The following is a 15,744-nucleotide window of genomic DNA, read 5'->3' as shown; positions in this document are numbered from 1 at the left end:
TTCCAACCAAGAATAGGGCATTAATACAGTCAGAAATAAAGTCAGTCTCTAGCTATGAACACACAGACCTCAGTGACCTCCAGGAAAATCAAACCAATGTCTATACAAAGCAAAAGGGAAAGGCAAAGGCTATTTCCACCTCTTATTCTGATGCAGGTTCTAGGCCAGATCTTTTACTCTCATTGATTTCTGGTTAGCACAAAACTGGAGTGAAGTCATAATGGCAGTTTTTAAACTTCCCTTGTGACACTGTGGTTTATAAGCTGATCAAGGTATGTCAAGACTCTGATACCAACTTAGAACAGCCTTGGGGTTTTGTAAACACCTGGCTACTCATGGATCCTGAAACACCTGCTTAGTGGGCAGGGAACAACTGCCACCTAAATATCCTTTTCTTTACAGTACTGGTGACAGAGCTATCACACTGCTCCCATTCCACCTAGGAAACTCACTTCCTTCAAAAGTGACTTTAAGGTTGCCAGTTCTGCCTGTTTCTGAGTGCTTTGTAGCATCTCAGTGGAAAAAAGTAGCTGGAGCTATAAATCCTGGCTCCATCTGTGGTGCTAGGCAGGGGACAACATTTACTTACTGTGTATTCTTTACAGAAGAGCTAGAAGGATTAGTTACAGTTGGTGCAGCTTGCTATACTCTGATTATTCACGTCCTCTGAAGTTTACATGCAAACTAATTAGCAGCACTGATCCCCTAGTAAGAAGCTGAAATCAATTAGGAAGGCAGCTGACCTTATTATAGCAATTAATTGCAAATGACCTTTATATTCAGTACTTGATGGCCAAGCTCTTTATTCTGGGTTTTGGGGCTTTGGTGTTTTGTTGTTGGTTTGGGGTTTTTTTTCCCCTCCATTAAACCACTGTTAACACATCCTGATTTTTCTTAGACATAATTTCCATCACATAGAATCTGTCCTATTTTGTGACACACACTTTTCTGAAGAATACTTGGCTTTCTTTACAGGAATTCCTGTATGCTTAGGAGTCCTGGAAATGGGACTATGTTCCTACCAAAAGGTGGCTCCTTACTTTTAGACAAAGGATACTGAATTGCTCTCTTGGATGCTTAGTAGTACATGTGTGATTACCAGAAAGATTGAGTTGCTTTAGAGACAAAAATTACATTGCTCTGTCTGTGAAGCAGTTGACTGGGGTATGAAGAGAGGCACACCCAGATTCTGCAAGCTTTAATTCCATCGTGCTAGTCTGAGCCAGAAGGAGACTTGGCGTATGCCAAGAGAGCAGGACATATTAAACTAGGTAGCGGCCCTGATTCTATGGAAGATGTTCATGCACAGAGACCGGGCTCCTAAAGTCATTGTTTGCTCCTGAATGACAGCACATGCTAGAGAAGAAACTGGTCACCTTGAGGGATGTAGCTAATCAATAATGACTTAGTTTTGCAAAAGACTTAAAAAATATAAGATGGTAATCCTTTAAAATTATGGGCAGTAAATGTGTTCCTCTTGAATACATTTTCATACATAGCTAGAGCACTGGAGCTGTGAGCAAAACTTACTTTTTTTCACATAACAGAATCGAAGTTTAGCATTTGTATTTTTTGTATTGGCTGTCTGTGAGGTTCTAACAGCTGTGGGAACTATGTGGGATACTGACAGAGGGGCAGGATCATGCCTATGGAGACAACTACAGGAAGCTTACTGCTCAATTCAGCAGAAGTATGACCGAGCTTGAGCCCTGACAACTGATTCACCACTCCTCTGCTGCTTGGTTTACTCATTTACATCAGTGTGAAGCATGCATCATCTTAACTCAGCCGCACTTTACACTCACATTGCACTCATGTAAATATCACTGCAGAGTGCATAGCAGTAGCGAACTGGGTCACATGAGTTCACAGCACTTCAGATCCCATAAAGTGGAAATATCATGGGAAGAAAAGGTTTCACATTATTTTGTCTCTGTAAGTGATCGCTGCAAGCACTACAAGAGAAATAGAAAGGACACTGAAAATGATAAGATATTAGGTGTAATTAGGCTTCATGCACAAATTGAATGCACAAGTTCTTCTTAATAGACTAAAACCCTGAAGGATTCTAAATTGCACCAAGGAGGAAGATGTTAACACTAAGTTTTCTTCTAATTGGTGGCTGCTCTGGAAGAATGAAGGACAGAATAAAGAAAGAAAGGAAAAATAGAGCATAAACCCAAGAATGTTACTAAACTATCATTTCCAATAAGCGTATTTACTAACTTACAAGAAATGCCTCCAGTTTAGACTATAATTGTAATCAAAACCAAGTTAATATGCTGGCCCTCAGACTGAGTAACAGCGTGACTAATACTTGTAGCACAGCATGGATACAAGTTTTGTTCTGTTGGAATGGTGATGGGCTAAAGAGAACAGATGGGGTAGGACATTACAATTTTTATGCCATTAGCATATATGTTGCTTCTAAACACACCTGGTTTGTCTGTAATTGGGGATAGTGAGGCCCTGTATGCTCTAACCTTGCTCTAAAATTGAAAACCACCTTGCAATAGGTGTCAGATGCCTCTTGCCTGGTGAATGTAGGTAACATCACACAAATTTAAGAGAACAAAAGTGTTAGCTAAAATCCTGTCCCCTGGTATTCCATTCCTCTCCCGTTCCCCACATGCAAATTAGAACTAACCTGGATGATTTGTGTAGCTTCTAATTTGCTCTTCTCTCTCTCTGTAGGTCTCCGTGTTCAGTTCAAGACCTCACCATGTAGGAAGAGCCTACCTTCAGACGAGTTAGTGCAGCTGTTTTGACTGTAGAGATGGTCTTCTGGAGAAACAATTGCAAATAAATAGTTCCTTTTAGCTTTCTAGCAATATAAAAGGCATCTCCAATGTTTCTTCACTTTCAAAAGAAATTACAGAAGAAATATGTACTGAGGTTCCTGTATGGTCTCTGTTAACCAGTACAGGGCTGGTCTTCCAGTGTTCTGATGAAATTACTTTGTCTTAAACCAGAATAATTTGAAGCACATGCTTGACACTAAGCAAGAGAAGACGCAGGTAGTAGGTACTATTTGGGCATGTAAAGGCAAGAAAACACTTAAAGGCTTCTTTGTTGAAGCACTCAACGGCGCTCTAAATACACTCTAGAATCAAATCCAGTATGAGTAACTAACTCACATGTACCATCATATCTTCAGCATTGATTGCATCTGCATTATAGACGAATTGTTGATTGGTTACTCTACACATTAAATTTGAGTATATGGATAGTGAGTGATCACTGATAGAGAAACAAATTTGTCTGCACAGAGTGTGATTAATGTATACAAAGATTGTTTTCAGCTGATACAGAACTATTGGCTTTGGCTTCTTTCTATCAGCTGCTCTAGACAGATGACTTCCAGGATTTAGGATTAAATCTGTTATGAATTATTTACTTTTATCATTCAGCTAATTTTCGTGTTTGGGTGGGTGGTTTTTTTCATTATTGTTTATTAAAGCCAAATGATTGTGCTCCAGGACATTCCACAAATGTTGCTGTACTGTCGTTTTAGGAAATACCATTACAGCGACCTTTTCCTTGTTTGCTTCCCATGGCATTTAACTAAGCTGTTTTAAGAGAAACATCATTAAAATTGTCAGTTCCTCCATGGGTACCTTAAGATTATTCATAGAAACTGTACTCTTTTGGGGATAACAGAAACACATGGCCTTGTTTTCCTTTCATTAACCCCATTTTCCACTGAAATAACAATATCAACTTTAACACAGGTTTATCAACATTGAGCAAATTCAGGCCTCTTTTTTTTTTTTTTTTTTTTTTTTTTCCTTCTCTGTAAGAATTTGGTGCTAGTGAAAGATACCACATTAGAAACACTAGAGAGTGAAGTCCTATACCCAACTGCAAATTATATATATAGCACAGGAAGCAATTCTACTGCTCTCCCCCCAAACTTTTCACCACAATTCCTGATTTTTGTCCTGGCATAACTTATTTTAAGAGGATGAGGAACAGCACATCCCAAATAGTACTTGACCCAAAATAGTAAGTGCCAGCTGCGATCACAGTTCTTGAGCTGTTTTGACTTGGTCATGAGGAAAAAACAGATTAAGGTATCACAGAGCACAGAACAGCTGATGTTGGAAAAGACCTCAGGCAATCACCTGCTCAAACCCCACTGCTCAAAGGAGGGTCAACTAGAGAAGGTTGCCTGGGGCTGCATCCAGCCAGGTTTTGAGTACCTCTATGTATGGAGCCTCTACAACCTCTCTGAGCAACCTGTTCCAGTATTTGATCATGCCCACGTTAAAAGAAGTTTTTTGTTATGTTTAAATGGAATTTCTTTTATTTCAGTTTGTGCCCATAAACTCTCGTCCTGCCACCAGGCACCACTGAAAAGTATCTGGCTCCATCTTCTTTACTCCCCCCACCATCAGGTATTTATACATATTGATAAGATCTCCTCAAGCCTCGTCTTCTCCAGAATAAGCAGTCCCAGGTCTCTCAGTTTTTCCTCATATGTCAGATATACCAGCCCTTTAATCACCTTTGTGGCCCTTTGTTGCACTCTCTCCAATATGTCCATCTCTCTTCTGCACTGGGGAACTCCAGAAATGGACAGAGCACTCCAGATGTGTCCTACCAGTGCTGAGCAGAGAGGAAGGATCACTTCTCTTGACTTGCTGGCAATGCTTTTCTTAATACAGTCCAGAGGCTGTTGGACTTCTTTGCCACGAAGATACATTTCAGACTCATGTTCAACTTGTGTTCAAGGACTCCAAGTCCTTTTTCACAAAGCTACTTTCCAGCTGGTTGGTCCCAGCCTGTACTGGACATGAGGTTATTTCTCCCCAGGAACAGGACTTGGCATTTCCCTTTTTTTAATTTTATGAGATTCCTATTAAAGTGCCTCCAAACAGCAGTATGACTATCAATCTTTCTTCCCAGTTTTATGTTGTCTGCAAACTTGCTGAAGGTGCACTTGGTCCCATCATCCAGGCTATTAATGAAGATGTTAAACAGTTTTGGATCCCAATACTGACCCTGGGATACACCATTTGCATGGCCTGCAGCTGATCTATTTGCTGCTAACCACAACCTTTTGAGCCCAGCAGCTCAGCCAGCTACTAAGCCATGTCACTGTACATTTATCTAGCCCACACTTCATCAGTTTGTCAATGAGGATGTTAGGTGAAAGTGTCAAAAGCCTTACTAAAGTCAAGATAAACAGCATCTGCTGCTCTCCCCATATCTACCAAGACAATCATCTTGTCATAGAAGGCTATTAAGATGGTCTGCCATAATGTCTCCTTATAGATCCATGCTGACTACTCCTAGTCACCTTCTTATCCTTCATATGTTTCAAAATGGTTTCTAGGATTGTTTGCTCCATCACCCTCTCAGCGACTGAGATGAAGCTGTCCACCCTGTAGTGCTCCGGATCCTCTTTTTTGTCCCTCTTGAAGATAAAAGTGACAGTTGCTTTCTTCCAGTCCTCGGGAACCTCCCCCAGTGATCATGACCTTTCAAAGCTAATGGCTTCACAATGACATTAGACAGCTCCCTCAGCATTCGTGGGTGTATCCCATCAGGTTTCAGGGACTTAGTTGTTTATTTGTCCAGTTTATTTAAATATTCCCTAACCCAATCCTCATCCATCAAGGGTAAGTCTTCCTTGCTCCATAGTTTGCCGCTGGTCTCAGAGGCCTGGAATTTCTGAAGGTGAGTACTTCCAGTAAAGACCACAGTGAAGAAGACTTGAGTATTTCATCCTTTTGTGTGTCCTTTGTCAACCGGTTCCCTAGACCATTCAGCAGTGGGTCTACTTTTCCCCTCATCTTTCTTTCGCAGGTTGTCTCCCTTTAGACACCCTTTTTGTTACCCTTCATGTCCCTTAGCAGATTCAACTCCAGGTAGGCCTTGGTTTTCCTTACCCCATCCCCACACACGCAGTGTCTCTATATTCCTCCCAGGTCACCTGACCCTACTTCCACCTCTTGTAAACTTCCTTTTTTATGTTTGAGTTTAGTCAGGAGCTCCTTGCATATCTACACAGGCCTCCTGACACCTTTGTTTCATTTTCTGCTCATCCAGATGAACTGTTCTTGAGCTTGGAGGAGGTGATCCTTGAAAATCAATTAGCTCTCCTGGACCTCTCTTCTCCCCAGGGCCGTGTCATCACTCCAGAATCCTACTGGATTTCTTGTGCCCTGCTGTGTTGCCCTTCCAGCAGATATTGAGGTGGTCATAAGCCTCTTCCAGTTGCCTGAAGAAGGTCTCCTTTACTTGTTCTTCTGATCAGGCAATCTATAACAGACATCCCTCAAAGCATTGCTCTTGTTGTATTGGCCACTAATCTTGACCCGCAAGTTCTCAGCTGGCTCATCAGCCATCCCTACAATGAGGTAGTATCAAGCAGGTGCTATCATACACTGGAGAACCATTTCACAGCAACATCAGGCTCCTCCTCTGCTGCAGTATTGTCCTCCCTGTGCTTTCCAGGGAACACTCACAAATTCAAAGGTATCCCATTCTGGGAGGCCTCATGCTCATTCAAAGCAACACCACAGCTCAGGGTCAACTTATATCAATCTGTTTCCCTGCAAATTGCAGTTCCTTCCCAGTTTGGTGGTGTTTATATTTCTTTCCTAGTCTCCAGTCTTGCCACCTGGGACTCCACACACTGACACATTAGGCCACATTTTAAGACTTGGACCTTTACCTTCCTAGAAAGAAGTTTCAACTAAACCTTTCCATCTCATTAATGTAGAGAAACCCTCACATGGTCATGGTTACCCTAGTGCTCTGCTAAAGGTTATCTCCATTCATTCCCTATGTTATCACTTCATGATTCAGTCTGTCCTTATATTCCCTAAAGAGCTATCCTTAGTCATGCAATTCACACGGCATTGCATCTTCTCATCCATGAGTCTAAATGTAAGGTAGCTTACCCTATGACACCTACAATTGTAACAAATTTTCATACTGATCAACTGAAACTGCATTTGAACAGGTGACCAAATCTGTGTTTAGCCACATGTAATAACTATAAGCTTACTTATCAAGTGGGCCTGCTTATTTCTATAGCACTGTTTTTGGTATGAAGCACTGGCTGTTTGATTCTGCATTCACATCTGCATCTGTCAGTGCCACAGCATCTCACTATGCAATAAAGTGATCCTCGTCCCCCTCTTCATAACGCAACATGTAACAGAACTAGGATGTAACATCTGACAAGATGCAACAGGCATGCTTCTGTGTAGTCCTCATTCATCTCTAAGAAAGTTCCTGCCTCAGCTGACACTAGGGCAGTGAACCCATGGGGCTTTAAGAAGCATTGCCTGGCACATTATCCACATGCAGTTCTAAGTGTTTTTTTCAAAAGAGCTGGTGGAGATGGAGCAGAGAAAGAGAGGTTTAATGTCAAATTTCTTCACTTGATGCAAATATCAACCCCCTTGAGTAATAATTTGACATTCCTCAGCAAAGATATGCTCTGCTTTTGAAATACTTACCTTTCGTTTATTTTTTATAACCTTAAGAAAAGAAGAATGTGAACTGTTTTGGTTTTTATCTTCCTATGACGGCAGAGGTTTATTTATAGCCAAGCACTGCAGGACAGTTCTCACATGGCTGCTGAAAATTAAAACAGCATGTACGGTTTTGTTTTGTTTTGCTTTTATGCCTTTGCCGCTACAATCTCTCCCTGCGTTCCCTAAACCCTTGTTATTGTAACCAGAGCCACATTTTGCATTGCTACAATTGCAGGGTTATGTAAATTCCAAAGGCTTTAAAGGAAAGGGCCTGCAGATTCTGCTCCGGGCCATAGGGAAGTTGACACAAACAGTTATACCCAACCTCTAGGGAGAGGCAAAGGCATTCATAAATTGTCAACAGACAGGAAACCTAAGTCAACCTCAGCATCAACCTGAAGTTTTCTAAACCTTTTAGAACTTACTGGTTTTATTTAAATAGATTGCTCTCTCATTTTCAGTGTTGTGCTTTGCTATCGCCAGGAAAATTTCCTTCAGCCACTTCTGGAAATATTCTTTATCTTGTCTCACTTTCCACCAGTGTGTACTGGTTTACGCAGGACAGCCAACAACAGAAAGCTCTACAGGTACAAACTTTTTCAGACTCAAGGAACTGTATTTTTGCAGTGATCATGAAACCGTACGCGTTGAAAAGCATTACTTTACTCATGAAGACTTTTATATTAAAAAGAATATTACACCAAAATAGAACAACCATACTCATGAAAGACAGCAAGAGAACAAAGAGTATGCATCTGATCCCTTGCAAGAAGTCTTTACAGCAAGTAGGGGTGGGAAGAAGTATGATACACGTTGCACATCTGTGTGCTTCTGAGTAACCAAGTTGTAATGCTGACACTAGCTGTGCATTTCTGTGTGGGCATGAACAAGCCAATTCATGTTTCTGACTCTGTACTCTCTAAAAGAGGGATAACAATGCCTGACTCAGAGTTAATGTCAGAAGGCTCTGCATAAGTTCATCTTAGTCCCCAGTGTTTAGACAATTTAGCTAAACGAGAAAAATGTTTAGCCCACTTCTCCAGTCTTGCTTCTATTTCAGCTCTAAATCACCATTAGTCAAATCATTCTTAGACCTCATTCATAAACCTAGATTACATTATTGCTGAAGTATGTGGAGGTTTTGCACAGCATGGTGCACCCTGATCACTGGAGTGTGCTAATGAGAGCTCAGGGAAATTACTGGTTTTGTGAAAAGGTGCAGCCAGAACTCCCTAGCCAATTCAGCTAACACCAAAAGGAAGGATGAGGCTGTAGTGCTACTCCAGCATGCTGCTTTCTATAGCTGTTGTGTTTTCCAGGCAACCTTAAACTTGCTGCAGTGGATATGAAAAAGCAGGGCTTGCTGCATTGTTCACCCACCTCATTGGTGCCAAGTCAATCATGGTAAGTCCTCAGGAAAGAAAACACAGAAGCACTGCCTTGCACTCTGCAACCAGGGAGGTCTGTGCCAAGCTAACATAGAAGGGACATTCCAAGCAATTCCCAAGCCATGATATTTTAAAAACTATCACTACAATGGAATAGATTACTTCAGGACAATAGTTCCTACTCCGCTGGTAGTTACTGTCACTGCACAGGTGGCAACAGCTGTTCTTATTATGAAAGTGTAGCTGTTTAAATCTTATGAAGAAAGACAAGACCTATTTCTGGAGGTGCAGCTACACAGGATCCCTGCACAGCTCAGGGCTCCTACCTGTTTGCTGTGTGTGTTTATTTACTTGGAGCCAGGAACTGCTCTGCAGAGCTCTGATCCTGACCATCACTGTGACCCTGGGCAACTGACTGAATGCCTTTGCACCCATGACTCCTTTTGAAGTCAACTGGTGATGTGGATGCTCAACCATTCTGAAAAAAAAGCCCTAGAGGTCAAAGCCAAAGTCTGCTAGAGCTGAGATGTTTGGGCTCACATTGTAAATTATATGAATTTTGAACACAAAACCTGAAGCATCCACAGCTAACAAATATTTTTGTAAATGTGGTCCTGTAATTGGCCCAATGTAACAAAACTCTCAGACACAGAGGGGTGGAGTCCAAGGGACCATCTATATTAACATATTTTAGAAGGGGACAGTTTATTAAGGGTCTGTGTGGAGTCAGAAACAAGCAGCCAGAAGACAAAGAGAAACCAGAAATCAAAGAAGACAGCTATATTAGACTGTGTCCCATTCTTTGTGCACCTAATGATAAGTATCTGAGAACTATACATTTTACTGAACCAGGTAAAGTACTGACCAAAATCATTACTTTATTCTGTAAGTTATGTTTCCTAATAGTCTAAACTCTTGAATCATTTCCTCAAAGATGAGTAGTTTAGGGCTTAAAAGCACTGTGGAACACAGGCAAGAAACTCTGATATCCTATAATATCAAATTCCTCAGATTTCAGTCCTGAACTTGAATCAAAATTTATACGTGCCTCTAAATGATGATCACTGCTTCATATAGACTTTGGTATCTTATTCAAGTATTGAGCAAGGTGGAGGTTGCTTAGCTTTTGGAACCTGTGAAGTCTGCAGCCTGTAATTATTGGCCAAACCAGCAGTGTAGCTACCGTCTACAATTCATTTGTTTCCTTGAGTTAAAAAAACCCTTTCTTACCTTCTGTGCTTGCATAGCCAATAGATACTACTTGTCTCAGCACAGTTAGCAAAGAAGGCAGGACAAGGGACCACTTAGCTCTGACACATTTTACAGCAGAGAACCTCCAATAGCTGACACAGTTCAAGCAAGGCAAAAAAATCATAAAATACTAATAAACATAACCACACAGACTTTTTGATACATCAGACAGGCCCACTGAAATAGAAGTATAACAAAATCTTCCTACTGATACTCAATGATAATAAGAAAATGAAAGGCCTGTGTTGGCCCAGTGGTTCAATGGGATGAGGTCTAGTTAGGCCCATATTAAATTCTAAGGACTACCATATTCCTCTGCTGGGTAAAGAAAGGAGGGCAAAAAGAAAGAACTGTAATCGTACGGATAGAAGGTACATAGTTAAAAAAAAAGCAAACCAAACCAAACAGAAACCCACCCATAAAAAGGAATGGAATGGAATGGAATGGAATGGAATGGAATGGAATAGAATAGTTCAGTTGGAAGGGACCTACAATGATCAACTAGTCCAGTTGCCTGAATGTTTTAATGCTCTCTAATGATGCAACTCAGGTGAGCTGCAAAACACAGACTTGTGTTGTCCTCTCTCCCTGCTGCAACCAGTTACACCTAAAAATATCTGGAGGGAAAATGACAGCTGACACAGCCATTGTAAAAATGACCCAAACTAAGAAGTGGCAACTCTGAGGGTGTGAGAAACTCTGCAAACAAATCACTGGGTGTATCAGATATACAGACTCTAACATACTGCAGTGATTACTATGTCTCTGCTCAGTGAATATGTAAAAGGGAGCTTGGTGTTTTAAGAACCATGCACAATGACTGCTGAACAAACTCAAGTCTGGGTGCATTTGCCTAGGAGTGATACAACTTTTGCTGTGACCCTAAAGCCTCATGGGACACTCAGAACATAACTGAAGTCCAGAGTTACTAAACAAATCCAGCATGGGATCTTATTCTACATAGAGAGTTTCTAGACTGCTTCTAAGTATCAAAGAAGTGGGAAAACTCTTTTTGTGACACCCATGAATGAATTTCTCAGGGAGCTTCACTGGGGCTACAGGGCCCATTATTTCTCACCCTATTAGCATCACAAGATGCAGTATGTATGATCCACATCAAATGTCAAAATCTGGTCCTAGAAACAAGCCTCCAAAATGCTAGTGAGAACTTTAGCTTCAAAAGTCCAAACACAACAAATATATGAACGTAGAGAGCTCATGGACTTAGGTCACACAGTCTAAACAGGAAACCTAGAAAATAAAGCTTATATATCCATGCAGCCTGGGCTGTTCCATTGCAAGCAAACAAATGAACAAACAAACAGTAGGTAGGTAAGTAAGTAGATAGATAGATAGATAGCACACTGGAAAGCACATACCCCAAGTCACACAAACAGTTAATGCCAGTTAATGACAGTGGCCAGCCAGCAGAATGAAGCCCAAGATTAACAATGGGAGAATTTCTAATGGAAGTCAAGGAGTATTTCCCATTTCTTTGGAGGCATTTCCCCCCAGTCTGGCACCAAACTGCCCAGCTCGCTCTAGCTTCTTTGTGAATTAAGTAATTATGAAAGAACTAAAGAACCCCAAGAAACCATGACTAATGAGGAATCAAAGGAAAAATGAAGGTTGCCTATCTGTAACCATCACTGTGTAACCACTTAGTATTGAGTACCCAGAATTGAACACAGCGCTCCTAGTGTTGTTTCACCACAGCTCAGAGACATATTTCCTCAGCAGGCTATTTGGATCAAAGACTTAAGGCAACATCCCTGAAAGAAAAGAAAAGGCAAAACACAGAAGGGACTTTTTTTGCCATCTGCTTCCATTTTAATTTGCTGCACTTTCACATGTCACCAGAGCCTGTAGGGTGGTCAATTGGATTCTGTGTCATGTGCATTCATGGGAGCATAGGACTACAAGGTCATCACATACTGTTTCCTACAATCACAGACAACTGTGTGGTAGACACATAGTCCAGCAGACTCCACAGCATGCTTATTCCAATCCTGTCACACTATAATGTAAGACTTTTCAAGGGATCAGTGGGAAGCAGAATTAGGTAGGTTTTCCAGTCTGAAGTGAGGCGACCATTTTCACTCTTAGTTTAAAGCACCTGACAACAACAAATTAGGTATTTCATTTCACAGATGTATAATATCATCTCCCTGACCTCTGATATCTTGATTCTAGAGGTCATAATTTAGTCCACTCTTATTTAAACATTCTTGCTCTGTGGGTAAAAATACATATAGCTACAGATATTTTTGTATGTCAAAGTGAGAAAACCCAAAATATTGATATGTATGTAATCTGAATTGTACCTTGCAAAAATCAAGGCTGGTAATTGAAAAATTGACTCTCAATACTGATGAAGCGGCATTCTTAAACTGCTTTTTATTAAAGTACAGTGATGCTATATGGAAATGTTAATATATTTATTAGGTCAACTCTAGCTTGTATTTACAGCAAGTATTTTCTTAGATACGGCTCCCATTTCACAGTACTTTAGCTACACTAACAGATGTGTAAATCAGAAAGAGTATGGGCCTCTGGAGACGTCCCGATAGATGTGAACATACTATACATCGCCACTGTAAGTAAGCAGAAGATGAGGCAGTGAAGAGCTGCTTGCTAAATTTTGCCTCTGTTTAAACATAAAATGTGTCATGAAGGGCACAGTAGGACATTTATAGCTTAACACATGTCCCCCAGCAGGTACATGAAGCTATTCTAGATAAGCCCAGACACAGGTGGGAAACAATTCATGGGTCCCCCAAGGAAAATTTCACCTAGTCAGAAAAGGTATCTGTTTTTCTCCCTATCACTTAGTAATGGTGAGTGCCAAAGACTTTGTAACATTCACACAGACTGCCTGAATCCTGCTGACAAGAAAAGGCTAAGGTCAAGCTTTGTACTTCTGTCATTGGCAACACATTTCAGGGCCTCTACAACAGAGCCAGAGAGATTCACTCGTTGGGATGCCCGACCCACAGGGCAGTAAAAGTATGAAACAAGCAATGAGGGCAAGTTCATATCTCAGTAGGGCACAGTTGGAAGACAGTTCATATTGGCAGGGCCCTAGCATGGTTATTACTCTATCCCTGCATAACAGTGCAGGAGGATGCTGACAGATCAGATCACAGGCAAGAACAAAACCAACTGTTTCTCTGTGCATTCAGCTGTTAGAAACATAGTTTAATTGGTTCCCGCTGTATACATGGCTGCAAAAGTAGCAAAGGACTGAAGTCCCCTCATGTTTGGTCAAGATCTTGCTTTCTTTCATCTGTTGTGCAGATGCTGATGGGGTCGCCTGCCTGGAGCGGGTCAGGATTCTGCCAAATGGATTTAAGCAGGGTACTCACAGTCCAGGCATCCCAGCTTAATGGTCAGTGACTCAGTGAGAAAACCAAGACTGTCTGCACTAGTGGATGGCCCCATTCCTGAAAAAGTTTGTAAGGAAAAATGGTATCCTGACAAACCTTCTCTACAGATGTACGCTGTGTAATCTAACAAATAAATCCATTCCACCCAGTTAGTGCAGATCTCTTATAATCATTATCAGCAGTACCTAAGTTTCATACTCTATGTGTAGGCAAAAACCTAAATGAAGGGTGGAGAGTAGGAAGAATAACTGGGGATTATAACTAGAGGCTCTGGGAAGCCAGAACACAGACTGGGGGGGAAGGAAGGGTAGAAAAAGGGGAGGAGTACCCACTCTGCAGTAAGGTGATATACTTGCATTCTGGGAGAAGTATGATTTTGGTGAATATATGGCTTGTCTACCAGGCAGGAGGCTAAATGTGACATAATGATAAAGATGTTGGTATACTATTTTAGTTTAATTGCTATGGTTTTGTTAAACTAACACTTCAGAGGACATAAAGATAGCTTAAAAAAAATGGGTCTCTAACCTACCTGTAGTGAGAGTATTTATATGATAGTACAGACTCCCATCAGGTTGCAGGCATCTGAGAAAGCTGTGCCTCAGTTTTCCAAAAAGCTAAATCCATTAATATTTGTAAAGTGCCTGGAAATTTTCCAAAGGAAAGTGCTGAATGTAAAGAATAAATTGCTAACTTTATCTAACTATATATATATGTGACTTATTTATCCTCATATATTTGTACAGTGTATAATTACAGCCAAGAAAATATCGTCATCATTTAACTCCTACTAGTTAAATAGGAACAGTCCACTGAGATTGCTCCATCAGAAACAATCTGGCTAATGAGCATACAATACCCACAGCATTCAGGGTTTGATCTTAAACCAGTGGAAAGTACAGAACTTACTGTATTGCAGGGTGATGATTTATTGACTACATATTTTCAGAGGGACTGCACTGTTGTAACATTCCTGGGGAAAAAAATAACTTCATGTTAGAGGGAAATCATGTTACACTTCTACAAGAGTCCAGGAAACTTCTGAGCACAGATCAGCAGAGGCAAGGATGCTTATACAGCCCCACAGTTGTTTCATTCCTTCTTGAAAAGGTTGTTCCTTTCAACCTGACAAGGAAAGGAGTAGAATTGACAGGCTGATGCAGAGCAACATGGAATTCTCACGTATTTCTGTCACAGCCCTCTGGAGATTTGAAAGAAAACAGATGACAGTGCAGGACCAAAAGCATGCAAAGAGATTAATGATTTTTCAAGACCAGCCTGAAATACTTAAAAATAGCCTTTTTTTTTTTTTTTTTTTTTAAGCACTGAGCTTTCCTGGAAAATGGAAGCACCCAAAGTATTTGGTATTTATGAAAATATCAGCAACAATCATACTATTGATGAGTAAGCCTACTTGAAATGTTTAGATTTAGAGAAATATTTAAACACAAGAGAAAATGCAAAACATTTCTAAAAATAACTGGAGGGGGGTTAGCAAATTAAATCTTTTCTGCAAAAAAATTGTCACTGTTTGTAATCCACTTTTGAACTGGGGAACAAGGAGAGATGCTGGTCATTTTTTTCACTGACAGGAAGACACAGTGCTAAAAATGAAGGTATAGTTTCTTCATGTGCATTCTTGACACTTAAAGGACTCTAAAATATGAAAAAGTTCCTGGAGGTTTGTGAGGTACCTGGTCAGGTTCCTCAGCCCACATCTTACAGATATGACTGTTTCTCCCTTGTAGCATAGCTGAAACATCAGAGGATCTTCACAGTGTTTTCTCTCTCGAAGACCACAGGAATATAAAAATGACTACATAGTCAGATCAGAAGTCCATCTAAACCAGTACACTATCTCCAAGTAATGGTCAGCAGCAGATGGTTAGGGAAAGCATATAAAAATACCATATATAGTCTGATCCTACCCCTGTTCAATCCTTTAGTTGTTTAGGATTTTGAGATGGGAGTACAGCCAGATTATCATGTTTAATAGCTACCAGTGGACCCATCCTCCAAGATTTTTCATCTTTTCCCACAGCTTTGTCTTGGGAGAAGGGAATCTTGCCACGTGATATTAAACCCTTGAAATATATCCTTGCATGACTTCTTCACAATGAAATCCAACCTGGATTGCGCTCTTTGGCAGAAATGTTCCTTCTACCTTGTGTGTGTGTGTGTGTGTGTGTGTATTTAATTTATGAAAATGTCCTGGGAACACATCTT

The 15,744-nt window shown here is 40.7% G+C and overlaps 1 protein-coding gene across 8 annotated transcripts in view; it reads right to left on the bottom strand.

Moving 5' to 3' along the window:
- The window catches only part of DAAM2 (dishevelled associated activator of morphogenesis 2), a 238,949-nt gene that overhangs the window by 217,881 nt on the left and 5,324 nt on the right, over positions 1-15,744 (bottom strand). For 6 of the 8 annotated variants that reach the window (XR_007510122.1, XM_049833703.1, XM_049833707.1 and 3 more), the window contains exons 2-3: positions 14,428-14,491; positions 2,648-2,784 (exon numbers count right to left, since the gene is read on the bottom strand). The gene's annotated coding sequence lies outside the window, so the exon portion shown is untranslated. Of the gene's footprint in view, positions 1-2,647; positions 2,785-14,427; positions 14,492-15,212; positions 15,293-15,744 lie in introns of those variants that run through there. The other 2 variants (XM_049833705.1, XM_049833706.1) reach the window with 2 other exon arrangements.

This window comes from Accipiter gentilis, chromosome 30 (assembly GCF_929443795.1).
Source record: "Accipiter gentilis chromosome 30, bAccGen1.1, whole genome shotgun sequence".
Classification (NCBI taxonomy): Eukaryota; Metazoa; Chordata; class Aves; order Accipitriformes; family Accipitridae; genus Astur; species Astur gentilis.
This window is presented reverse-complemented; position numbering and strand designations above follow the sequence as displayed.